The 9,577-nt window shown below is 34.8% G+C and overlaps 1 long non-coding RNA gene across 3 annotated transcripts; it reads right to left on the bottom strand.

Moving 5' to 3' along the window:
• Positions 1-5,702: 5,702 nt before the first annotated feature.
• Positions 5,703-8,600, bottom strand: LOC108005648 (uncharacterized). 3 transcript variants are annotated; one of them, XR_011605737.1, is made up of 5 exons: positions 7,568-7,821; positions 7,248-7,448; positions 6,867-7,180; positions 6,559-6,717; positions 5,705-6,499 (listed from the first exon to the last, which is right to left on the bottom strand). It is a non-coding gene; the product is annotated as an uncharacterized lncRNA (long non-coding RNA). The 3 variants fall into 3 exon arrangements; XR_011605738.1 differs by lacking the exon at positions 6,867-7,180 and having other exon boundaries at positions 5,704-6,499; positions 7,568-7,796; XR_011605739.1 differs by lacking the exons at positions 6,867-7,180; positions 7,248-7,448; positions 7,568-7,821 and adding an exon at positions 8,494-8,600 and having other exon boundaries at positions 5,703-6,499.
• Positions 8,601-9,577: the final 977 nt, after the last annotated feature.

Genomic DNA, 9,577 nt, shown 5'->3' with positions numbered 1-9,577 from the left:
ATAGCAGCTTAGGCCTTCGGCTCGGGGCTTAAGTTGTGGGTTTACTGTGAGATTATATACATATTTACAAGATTATACTATTTAAGGGATGCTTAGGTTCTAATTTTATTTACATTGATGTTTATTTATATTTTGTGCATTATTTTTGAATTTTTTAGGAACTTTATGATGTTGTGGGAGTTTATGTTTAAGGAATTGGCTATTATTTTTTATAAAAGACCTATAAAAGACCCAAATTTACAGCAACAGGACACCATTTTTCAAATTTAGCTGAACATTAAAAAATATCAAAAAAATCGATATATCGATATTTTTTACGATATTTCTTAATATCATCGATACGATATTTTTTCAAAATCCAACAACCCTACTTTACAGTATTCAATTGATCAACAACTAAATTGAATTAATATAGAATATATGTATCGAGAAAACGAATTTCTAACCTATTACTATGTTTATGCTAAGGGTTTCATGATTTCTTGAAAGCGTGAAATAAAATTTGATCCTGTTTATGCGACGCGGCCGAATTCATGCATTTTACCAATCTCAGCTGACAGCGATGCCGGACCGGTGGAAAAAGGTGTTAGCGATTATTAAACCGATTATTTTTTTCGATTCGCATGAACTAATCTTGCTAGTATTAAAGATAAAGTGTGTGCAAGCCAGTATAACATTTTTTCTACCATTAAAATAAAAGATAAAAACTAGTTTCTATTGGCACTGAATTAAAAAATAATTTGTTAAAAGTAAGGTGTATTTATGTATTTATATCGATTTGGCAACTCCGATAATTATATAGAGTTACCGGAGTTTAATTGTGACCATTTCACGCTATCAGGTTGAATTCATAGTCAACTTTCGTGTGTTGCCGAATTCACGAAATGGCGTTTATGCACACACGAATCGGCTGAAATCGCGAAATGAAAGCGTGAATTCGGCATCCCATAAACACAGTATATATCCACTTAAACATTTCATTTTTTTTGAGAAAGAAATATAGTTTTCCTTATTTATTGGTATTACGGTAATTTCACCGGAAACCTTTCCCAACTCTTGAATAAATAAATTACGGTCGTATTTCGAAAAATTATGAAAAAATAGTGGTATAAATTTGTTTACTTTGTAATCCAAGTTACATTTAGAGTGGGCTGCACCTCTAAAGCGACCTGTGAAATGAAAATGATTTCTTACCCTATCAGTCCCTAAACCTTTCTAACATATAGAACAATTCAATGAATTATCAAATATTTGCTGGTCATCTAAAGTCATTCTCATAGGAACTGTTTTATGTAAGTACTCATCACTCAATTTAGTTAAGTTTTTTATCAACGAATTTACAAAACTTATTCCTGAATTTTTTCCTGTTTCTAAAAAAAATGTATGTAGTCTAGAATCGAAAGCAAACTTTATATAATAAGCATATGATATCGAAATATGTTCATTAATATTAAATAATTTGGAGCTCAATTCAAGATTTTCTGTTTCCAGAATGCATTCAAAATCCGCATATACAACGAATGGAACTGGAAGCTGATGTTGAACTTGGGTAAATTCCAGGGTATTATTCTGGGGGTGCGGCATCTTTGAGACCTTCTTACTACAGAGCGTCTTGTGTTTCAATGCAGCTTCCTGGGTTCCTCCTCTAATTTCTTCTTTGAGCAGTCATTAATCTTTGTAACAGAAATATGTAAAAATTATTTAATTGCTTGGACAAGTTTGTCCGTTTAGCTCCAACGCCCGATTTTGTTCAAACTTTCCATAACGACGTGTTTTTGGGTCCTGGTTTTTGGTTTTTATACCCGTTACTCGTAGAGTAAAAGGGTATACTAGATTCCTTGGAAAGTATGTAACAGACAGAAGGAAGCGTTTCCGACCCCATAAAGTATATATATTCTTGATCAGGATCACTACGCGAGTCGATCTAGCCATGTCCGTCTGTCCGTCTGTCTGTCCGGATGAACGCTGAGATCTCGGAAACTATGGGAGCTAGGCTATTGAGATTTGGCGTGCAGATTCCTGAGCTTCTTACGCAGCGCAAGTTTGTTTCAGTAGAGTGTCACGCCCACTCTAACGCCCACAAACCGCCCAAAACTGTGGCTCCTACAGTTTTGATGCTAGAATACAAATTTTAACTGAAATGTAATGTTCTCATCAATACCTATCGATTGACCCAAAAAAAAGTTTGCCACGCCCACCCTAACGCCCATAAGCCGCCCACAAACTTAAAAAAATCGTAAATATGAACGTGGATATCTCGGAAGCTATCAAAGATAGAGAATTGAGATTTCAGATCTAGATTCCGTAGCCTTATACGCAGCGCAAGTTTGTTACGCGAATATGCCACGCCCACTCTAACGCCCACAATTTCTATGCTAGATAAAAAATTTTAACTGAAATGTATTGGTCTCGACAATACCTATCGATTGGTCCAAAAAAAATTTGCCACGCCCACTCTAACGCCCATAACGCTTCAATCTGTATACCGCCGGTAGGTGGCACATTTTAATCTCGCTTTGCTACTTGCATATCTCTATTTAGCTGAGTAACGGGTATCTGATAGTCGAGGTACTCGACTATAGCGTTCTTCCTTGTTTACTTTTCTTTTAGACTTTATTATTTTAATTTTATGTTTTTAAAAATTTTAATGCCGTTCAACGAGTGACATCGATATCGATATCGACACGCCGATATAACAACAAGCATTCATGCGATATATCGGGCAAAATGACATTTATTATTTTCTAATCTTGTGAAAATGTAATCTTATTTAGCGTTTTTAACAAACACTGTTAGTTTTACAGAAAAATTGTATAAAACGTTAACTATTGCTTTTTTTTTAAATCGAAACTAGGTAGTGGTATAAAAGATGAACCAGCCATCGGTGTATAATGATTCACATTAATTTCCAAGCGAATCAATTTAATAAGAGACCATCCACTGTCTCTCTCTTGAAATTATTTTCATGTTATGTTCATGAAAGATACATTCTAGATCAGAATCTTTATTCATTATCGTCATTTTACTTTGAAAACTTGGTTGCCCACTTATTCTTTTGCAAGAAACACTTGCAGGATTGACAAAACTGATTTTGGTTATTCATTTTATTTTATTCTTTTTGTTTAAATTTTTTTTCACGATCACTTTTTCACTTTTACTTAAGTTGTGTTTGACCTAGCAGAGTGTCCCACTTCAAGACTATTTTTGGTACACTCAGGGAAAAAACCGTTCTCAGCGTTCTCGATTTCAATACTTTCGATCTCAAAAGTGAGCCAAGAACGACTCATACTAAAAATACTAAAATCGTCATCGAAATCTTCTCGGTTTGAGAACGGGCCTTTGAGAATGGTCGATATTGATTTCAGTATGAATCGTTCTCGGTTTCAATATCGAATCGATCTCGATTTCGAGAATAACCGTTCTCGGTTTCAACATCGAATAGATCTCGATTTCGAGAATAACCGTTCTCGGTTTCAACATCGAATAGATCTCGATTTCGGTATGAATCGTTCTCAGTTTCAACATCGCATCGATCTCGATTTCGGTATGAATCGTGCTCCGTTTCAGCATCGCATCGATCTCGATTTCGAGAAGAACCGTTCTCGGTTTCAACATCGCATCGATCTCGCTTCCGAACCCATTCCCAATAAAAATGCCAAATTTTTTAAATTTATATATATTTTAGCCTTACGGCTTTAAAGTCATAATTAAGGGTATATACATGGAGGGGAGGCGTTATAAAGTCTCTTAAATTAAAAATGTAGTTTCCTAATGGATTTTTTACAATGTATGATCTTAAATGACAATTGTATTCTACTTCAATTTTTTCACAATAAACATAAACTTCACTTACATTTATTTTGTGAATTAAAAATTGCTTATTTTTAAATAACATAAAATTATTCTTATTTAAACCTAAATAATAATTAATTTTATAAGTAGTGCCCTTATATTCTAATTGGCTATAAAATTTAAAGCTATTTACACTCCCATGGTTTTTGTTTATTTCTAATGCAAGATTATTATTTAGAATACTTTGCTCTTTTAATGTAAGTCTTAAATACGGCTCAATAGATTTGGCATGGTCCGTCAGAAACTTTGCAAACTTAATTTGACATTTAATGGCTAAAGTATGGGGAGGATTAATTCTTGAATTTACATTGTGAAAATAAATCTTGGAATCCTTGTGTTTGCCTCAAACCTCATGCACCACTAATATCTTAAAGATCCGTACTTTTCAATGGCTGTCGTGTTTAGGCTTTAATTTGCCGAATAATTTAACGTAAATAGTGTGATGTTTTTGCTCTAAGCTTCGTAGCGTTTCTAATTCCTTTTTCTTATAATTTGACTTAAATAAGAACTCTATTATATCAAGTAATGTTAATAACAATTCCCATTCTTCGTTACCGTGTGGAACTCTATCTCCAATCATCAAGGGCAAGAAGTGGGTAAGACATTCTGTTTCGCTTGCAGACGTTTTTAAATTACATGTTTTTAGTCGATTCATTTCTATTTTTACAGACGAATTGCCAACTTATGTTTCTCCGTACGGAAATAGCGATTTTCTGCTATTTATTTCATTTAAAGTGATTATTATTTTATTTATTAATGAAATAAGAATGTGGCAAATATCATATTTACATACGCCTTCGAAAATATCGTGCATAATGTCGAAACAAAAATTATTTATAACTTTAAACGACAATAACTCGTTGAATATGCAATTTTGCTTCAATCCACTTTCTTGAAAATTATTCAACTGTAAGTCTTCGTAATAAGATTGTTCAGTTCGTAAACTTTCGACACTTTCGGAAGAATCTATTTCCATTTCGCGTTTCGTTCTAGAACAAACGCGGCAATATCGCTTTGAATTAAATGATTGGACATAACCAAGTATGCTGTTAACAGCTAAGTTGTCGCCAACAATTAATGACAATATAAACCGCACTTTTTGCAAGCCGTTTTTAGTTCTTATTAATATTCCACTCTCAAGAACTTTAAATTCTTCAACTAGATGGTAAAATGAATTTTCATTTCAATGCGGCATAAAATATGTATTGAACTTTAGAATGTAAATATTTTGGCATTAAAGGAAAATTAATGTAGCAGCCACATATGGAGAATGTATGGCTTCCTAATGCATTGTTATTTTGAAAGTCATCTAAGTATAAAACAAATGGCACAACAATGTCTTGATCAAATTGCTTTGCTATAGATTTAGAGACTTCTCCAGATGAGAAATTTGTTAAGTCATTACTTTTTAAATTTTGTTGTATGTTGCTTAATGTTAGCTCCAAAATATTTGGTATCTCGAAAATTATTTTTACTGTAAAAGCCAAAGGCATTATAAAAACGTCATTTGACTTCGGACCCAAGGTGGGATTTCCTTTCAATACTAATTCTGTTGTTTTATTATCAATGGAAATTTTTTTTGGCTGCCTATATAGATATGAATCGGTTAATTATTTTAAAAATGTGCGCTCTGTCTTACAACCTTTAAATGGATCTTTGCAAAAACCAAGAATCGGATTAATTCTATCCACTGTTTCCAGATTTATTTGCTTTTCAATAACTGTAGACACAGAGCTAAGTAAAATTACAATATTGTTTTGAATTTGCAATACGTGTTTCCTCGGCATAAAAGTTAGTTCATATAAACTTAAAGTAAATTCAGGCGATTTTTGTTTTAAATCGTCTATGATTGATTGTATGCTTTGGGCTTCAAAACATAAACTTGTTTGTTCTTCCTCATCCTTTTCTTCAACTTCTTCAACGGTTTGATTATACTTAGAGAATAACAATTCTTCACATGAATTTCTTCGACTTGGAATTGATTGCGTATGTAATCTAATTAAGTGCCGCCGAAAACTCAGGAAATTTGTACAAATTTGTGTGCAGCCATCCTGCTGACAAGGCAGCCTCAAGGATGTTCTTGCTAACAGATGCTAAATCTTTAAATGGGATATTAAATTGTTGGGCGTTGGAAATAATTTTCGACAGCGATAGCAGATATACATGTTGAAAAAATTAATTTTTATTCATAAAATCGATTAAATTTTGTAAATTCGATGATCTTATGTCATAAGCGGTGTCTATTTCGAAAATGATCTTTTGAACTGCGTACCAAGCTTGCTTTGAGGCTTTCGGGTAGCTCAGCGAGTAAGACATGAAACACTTAAAACACAAGTCTATGCTGTTCAGGAAGGAGTCACACTTTACCAGCAACTTGTCAAAGTAAACAAAAAAATCTAAGAACTCCAGCTCAGACGATGCGTGAATAATTATAAATAGCTATATTGTTGTTCCCTCTAAATACTTTTCCTGACTATATTGTTGATACGACGTTCATAGTCATTCAAGATTGAAAGCCATAGTACCATCGAAAGTTGAGCATCCGCTATTGTCAGTTTTTGGTTCCTTTTCCCGTTTTGATTCAAGATCCGAGATGTCGGCGGCAAGACGGCATTAAGCAAAATAAGGGTCAAGTAATCCTGGGCATCTGTAAAAATAATAATTATGTAGTTGTGACAACATTTTTTGCTTAAGCAGAAAACATACCAACGTTGGCGCGTTCTACATCAAGTAGTTGTCGCTTGCAGTCTTCGTTGTGGATGTGCCGTTTGAAATATATCAGAATTTTGTCCTGTTATAGCTGTTCCACCTATCGAACATGAGATTTGTCTTTCCTCGGTAAAGGAAATGAAAATCAATCTCGATCTATGGAAAAATATACAATACATAAATCACTCTTATAATTTTAAAAAGAGAAACAGTAAAGCAACAATACAAACGAATGCAAGGGGACAATCACCACTAAGGAACCTAACTACACAGACAATCAAATAAACTCATGTATTTAATATTACCAAAGAAGAAACTTTAGAATGACCTAATTTTGGCCATTCTTGCATGAATTCTAAATTGCTTAGCGACTTTACATCTTCTTGGCGAATTTTACATGTTTTTCCCAGAGTCTACAGACTTCGCTCCAATTCGATGAGTCTAACTTTAAAAGCAATTTTAATGATAGTGATAGTCCCTTGTCGTCGTCGTCAAAATCGTGTAGAATATTTTCATCATCTTTGCTAGATAAAACCTTTCGACGTCTGTTCTTATACTTAGAATATAATTTTCCACTGGGGCTACTATGTTTTTTTCCCCGAGGAATAAAATAATAGTCCTTAAGATAGAAGCAGAATGTTTAAAAATAAAATTAAAATGGTTTTTGATTGTGGTTTAAGTATTACCCGGCTTTGCGCTTCGCAAGGAAAAATGCTTATAATCTCGTCCAACAATTTTGAAAAATCTGCGGTTTGAACAACAATGATGTTGCGGAAAATCTGTTCAGTGATTATATTTATTAAAAAATTCCTTTGCGTTTCTGTCAACACTTTATTGTTAAGTAAATCGCGGCCCAGTTCTGACGATTGCATTAAGGAACACAAGCTCTATGAAATATATGAAATATTTTGTTAGCTAAGATTATATAATTTGTTTTCGGAAAAAGTTAATTTAGTAAGATGAGATTGCCTGTCTCAGCACATTATTGGTGCTTTCATATACAAACTTTTTATTCCTTAACTGGAACTGCGTTTGGCTCTTGAGACTGTAAGATTATTTTAAAGAGAAAAATGTAACTTAAAATATCTTAATTGTCAAAACAGAACAGATACGAGCGCAATTACTCTTAAATGTATCATCACTTTTGTGGAACAAAATGTATTAAGTTTGTAGGTCAACCGAGAGAAAAAGTTGTTATATTAATTTGTAATATTGTTAAGATATCTGAAATAAACAACATGGCATCCTTACTTTTTTTGTTTATATTTTAATTAAGGAGTTATTGTTAAGTAAAGTATAAATCGTCTGCTGTATCATGAATTTAGTGGCACACTGTATATTTCTTACCTTTACTTTTTTCCACTCCGTCAACCCGACCCTGAAGAGCACGCGGACATGACAAAATCCACGAAGCCTGCAACGCAGCTGTGTGTCGTGCTACACTTTTTGTAGCGCCGCACAGGCAACAGTTCTAACGTTACCTTGCAAGGCGAGCAGAGAGAAACAATGATATTGCAAAAATGCAGGACATAAGTTGACACAAGAGAGGACAGAAGAAAATAGCATTCCTTATACTCTGAGATATACCAATCGCTGACATACATATATCGTGTGTCTCTGTGCGTGCATGCAAACTTGTAACTAAGTCGAATAAAAAACTGCGCTGCGTGCATAGTTATGTTAACATACATACATATGTTCATAGAAATCTGTGTTTGTTAATAGCATCCAACTTACTTCATTATTTCACACATTAGCTTATAAGCCAATAATTATTAGTTTACGTTACGTTACGTTTATGTTTGTGTATATATGTATGTATGCAAAACAGACATTACAACACATTACCGATTTCGTTTTGGTAAGATAACCGAGTTCGAATAAAAATCAAAGATAAACTAACACGAATTGTAATAAAATCATTTTACTTACGCTGTAAGTACGGAGGGGCTTTTATTAGCTTTAATTCCTGAAGCAGGTCCTCCAATTTTGCTCGTCTTCGTTGTCACTCATTACACTGTTAAACCGCACAGTTTCACAATATACAATGAAGTGAATTTGCAGCCATATAGGCGCCGCTTACTTCGATAACTTCGACAACGGTAACTTTAAGAGAGGAGTTTGGTCTCTCTACTCTCCTCTCCTGTCAGTCTCATTTTTTCGACGTCTTCCCCTCACGTCCCTCGTCAACAACCACAGAACCGAGATAAATTTTAGTTCGGAATACTAAAATCGACATCTCTTCCGTCATGAAACCGAGAAGAAAAATGTGAGAAGACACAGTACTAAAACCGAGAAGAACCGATCTCGGTTTTTTTTCGTTCTCAATTTTTCTGGGTGTACTTTTATTTTTAAGGTGGTGGCCTGCGACAGTCAGCGGTCGCTGTCGGTCGGTCGCTTTGAAAGAATGATAAGCCTACACATAAGGGCCACCTTAGACCCGACACAAATATCAGAAGCACAACACGCTTACACCAAAGGTAAGTCAACCGAATCGGCGCTACACTTGGTGGTAAGCAGCATCGAGAAATCACTCAACATCAAGGAATACACACTGATCGCCTTCCTGGATATAGAGGGAGCCTTCAATAACGTGCTTCCCAATGCTATAACAGAATCTCTCACAGAACTAGGCGTTGAGCCGCCAATGGTGAGGCTAATCCATAAATTGCTGATAAGCAGAATGGTCACAGCCACACTAGGGACCTCAACCCAGACTAAACTAGTGAACAGAGGCACCCCGCAAGGAGGTGTACTATCACCCCTCTTGTGGAATATCGCAGTAAATAAACTACAGCGGATTCTGGAGGGAGGAGGTTGTAAGGTCGTGGCATACGCAGACGACGTCGCCATCATCTTTAATGGAAAACATCCACAAACACTTTGCGATCTTATGACCGCTAAACTTAAAATACTATCGGAATGGACGATAGCGAACGGACTCGGGGTAAATCCCTCGAAAACAGAACTTGTTCTATTTACAAATAGGTACAAAATTCCACAACTTAACCCACCC

This window comes from Drosophila suzukii, unplaced genomic scaffold, assembly GCF_043229965.1.
Source record: "Drosophila suzukii unplaced genomic scaffold, CBGP_Dsuzu_IsoJpt1.0 scf_4, whole genome shotgun sequence".
Taxonomy (NCBI): domain Eukaryota; kingdom Metazoa; phylum Arthropoda; class Insecta; order Diptera; family Drosophilidae; genus Drosophila; species Drosophila suzukii.
This window is presented reverse-complemented; position numbering and strand designations above follow the sequence as displayed.